The sequence below is a fragment of the Manis javanica genome, chromosome 3 (genome assembly GCF_040802235.1).
Source record: "Manis javanica isolate MJ-LG chromosome 3, MJ_LKY, whole genome shotgun sequence".
NCBI lineage: Eukaryota > Metazoa > Chordata > Mammalia > Pholidota > Manidae > Manis > Manis javanica.
In genome coordinates, this window is record NC_133158.1 from 44,653,204 (window position 1) to 44,657,018 (window position 3,815).

Consider the following 3,815-nt stretch of genomic DNA (forward strand, 5'->3'; position numbering starts at 1 on the left):
AGATTCAAGCAAACTGTTTCATCATTTCATGCCATTAAAAGCTGATCTCTTTCTTAAAGTGAATCTGAGTTTTCTGATTGCACATAAAAACAAAAGAAGAGGATGTGTGTTTAGAGACCTGATTCTGACCCTAATAGACACAAAAGTAGTATTTGTATCTTGCATCAGGAAATACAAACTACTTTTTGACCCATAATTAATCACCTATGGCTCAAATAACATCTCAGTGAGTTAAGTTCTGGGGAGCATGTTCTTTACCACTTACCTGCTATGTGGCTTGGGCAAGGGACCTCACCTCTCTGAATCCAGATGGCTATTATAACCCCTGCCTCATGGTATCCATGCCTTTGTGTAATTTCCTCCCTTTGAGTGTGAAAGGGACTTCTGAGTGGCTTCTAACCAGTATATTAGACCAGCAAAGGTGATGGGATGTCATTGCTATGATTGCCTAAGTTGCAACTTCCATCTCGCTAACAGATGTTCTCTGTTGCCTTCTCAGCTGGCACACTTTGATGTAGCAAGCAGTCATGTTGGAAAGGACCAGTGGCAAGGGACTGAGGCTCCAATCAGTAGCCAGCTAGAACTGATAGCCCACAATAGCCCACAAGAAACTGAGTCCTGCCGGCAGCCATGTGAGTTTGGAAGTGGATCCTTCTCCAGTCAAGCCTTCAGATGAGACCCCAGCCCTAACCAACACCTTGACTGCAATCTGTGGGGACCCTGAATAGAGAAATCAGCACATTGTGTCTGGACTCCTTTCCCACAGCAACTAGGAAATAATAAATGTATGTTGTTTCAAGCTGCTTTGTAGCGGCTTATTACACAGCAATAACTAACAAATACATTTCCTATAGTAAAAGGAGAATAATTCACCTCTAAGGGAAAGTGAGGGTAACAGCATTACCCACCTCATAGAGCTTTGTGAGGACTAAATGAGATATGCACATAAACTCCTGGTAGAATCCCCCACGCTTAGTAAGTGTTTTTTATATTGTCAATGCTCTCAGGGATGTTGATTATTTCACATAATAAATACATACTGAGTTTTGACAGCGGACAGCACAAAATTCTGTGCTTCAGGGAAGCTCATATTCTAGAGGGAGAAACAGGCAATCAATAAACGAACAAATAAATGTGTGTTGAGTGGTGCTAAGCATTATGAACACAAAGGAGGTAGGGTACAAAAGAGGATTATACCAGGGGACACTATTTCAATTAAAGCTTATCAGAGTATCGGTGTATAAGGCTAGGATATCAGTCAGGATAGGCCAGGCTTCGTCGGTGTAACAAACAATCTCCAAATCTTGGACTAACACAGCCCCAGTTATATCTCACTGTCATAACATGGGCAAGGGAATCCTGCTCACGGTGCTTACTCACACCTGGGTCAATGGACACTTCGCCTTAAAATGGCTGCACCAGGACAAAATGTGGCAAATCATGTGCTGGCTCTTAAAGTGCCCATCCCATAAATAATACATCATTTCTGCTTACATTTCACTGTCAAAATAAAACCACACAGCAACACCTAGTGTCAAACACGCAGGGAAGCTCATGTGCCTTGTAAGAGGAAGACTGCACATCTGGCGAACAGCACGCTCACACCCCGGAGCTCAGGGGCTGCCGCGGTCTCCCCAGCCCTGCTCGCACGCCCGGCCTCTTTCCTCCGCACCTGTCCTCAGCTGCTTCTCTTCTGAGCTTCCTTTTCCATTTCCAGTGTTTTCTAAAAACATTCCTGTTCCTTGGGCTACGTCAGGCCAAAGTCCGGCCCATCACTGGGTTTTGTAAATAAAGCTTTATTGGAGTACAGCCATGCTCATTTACTCACATGTTGTCAGGAGATGCAGTCCAGGGAGGTCTCCCTGCACAACAGGTGAGACCTCAGCCCGGGAGAGGGCTCTTGACTCCGATGGAGAAGGACTGCACCGGCAGGAGGGGCGGGGACAAGTAACGAGTAGCTTAGAAAGGCAGGAGCACACACCCAAGGAGGGGGTACGGGCCTGCTCCAGAGGGGAGCAGTGCAGGGGGGTCAGGTTGGTGGCCTGACAGCTGGAGCTGAAGCAGGGGACAGAATATTCATGGGAATAGATGCAGTGTTCTTGGAATCGCAAGGGGATTTGCCCTCTTTCTGTCCTTACATGTTCCGCCTCTGAACTGCCATGGTGCTGAGGGTTGTGACCTCTGAATGCCAAGGAGCGCATAATGTGCTTTGAGGTGAAGTCAGGACCAGCTTCTCTATGGGGAACAAGCCAGTTTGGGCGGGTCTATCGTCTATCGTCTTGCTCCTCACATCCCACAAGAACAGCTTACATGGAATGTTCAGAATGTAAACAAGCAACTAGCTGAAGGTAAACACCAGTCAAACAGGAGCACCTCCGAAGCTCCCCGTCCTCCCTGCCCCCGTCTGGCTACTGCCCCCTCGAGCACAGAGCCCCCCTCAGCAGCAGAGAGGAGCAGCCGTGGCAGAGACCTATGGACCACAAAGCCGAGAAGATCTGCTATCTGGTGCTTTACAGAGCAAGTGGGCTAATCTCCAACCTTTACATTCAGAATGTCAAAAACCAATGTGACCTTCTATCCAGTAATTTCTCTTTCTAAGGAAACAACCTGTTATGAACAAAGAACACTGAGTTCATATCAACAATTCCTCCCAGAACCACAGGCAGATGCCTGTTTGCTAGAGTGAATGCTGCTGGATGCAGGACTCGCTTAGTACATGAAGGCCTTTAGAGGAAGGAGGGTGGGGCAAGAAGGTATTAGCGAAAGAAAGAAGGGATTGTTTTAGGCCGGGACTTCTCCTTTTCAGGGGGGTGGGCGGAACAGCAGGTTTTCATTATGCAGACCACATCACCAGCACAGATCAAGAAACTTCAGTTTGGCGGGTAAAAGGTCACATTCCTGGGAAAGGTCAAAAATTGTAATTAAGTCTTGGTTTGCTGTTCTGGGGGGGAAAACGACTCCTTTTGGGACCTGCTGTTTCTTTTTTAAAACAACAGGCATTAATGTGTCACAGTTCTGGAAGCTTAAATTCTAAGATCAAGGTGCTGGCAGACTGTGTGTGTGACAAGTGCTCTCTCGCCTCGTGCAGATGCCACCCTCTGGCTGTGTCCTCGCAGGGCTGGGGAGGTGGGAGGGGAGACTCTCTCATCTGCTTCTTGTAAGGGTACTGATCCCACCTAAGGACCCCACCCTCATGATCTCACTTAAACTTAATTATTTCCCAAAGTCCCACCTCCAAATACCAAGATATTAAACAATAAATGCTGGCGAGCGTTTGGAAAAAGGGAAATCCTCCTACACTGTTGGTGGGAATGTAAATTAGGTCAACCATTGTGGAAAGCAATATGGAAGTTCCTCAAAAAACTGAAAACAGAACTTGACCCAGTAATTCCACTCCTAGGAATTTACCCAATGAAAACAAGATCCCTGATTCAAAAAGACATATGTACCCCTGTCTTTATCACTGCACTATTTACAGTAGCCAAGATATGGAAGCAACCTAAATAACCATCAATAGATGAATGGATAAAGAAGATGTGGTACATATACACAATGGAATATTATTCATCCATAAGAAGAAAAGCAATCTTACCATTTGCAACAACATGGATGGAGCTAGAGGGTATTATGCTCAGTGAAATAAGCCAGGCAGAGAAAGACAAATACCAAATGACTTCCTTCACTTGTGGAGTATAAAAACAAAGCAAAACAGAAGGAACAAAACAGCAGCAGAATCACAGACTCCAAGAAGGGACTAGCGGTTACCAAAGGGTAAGGGTTGGGGAGGGTGCGTCGGGAGGGAGGGAGAAGGGGAT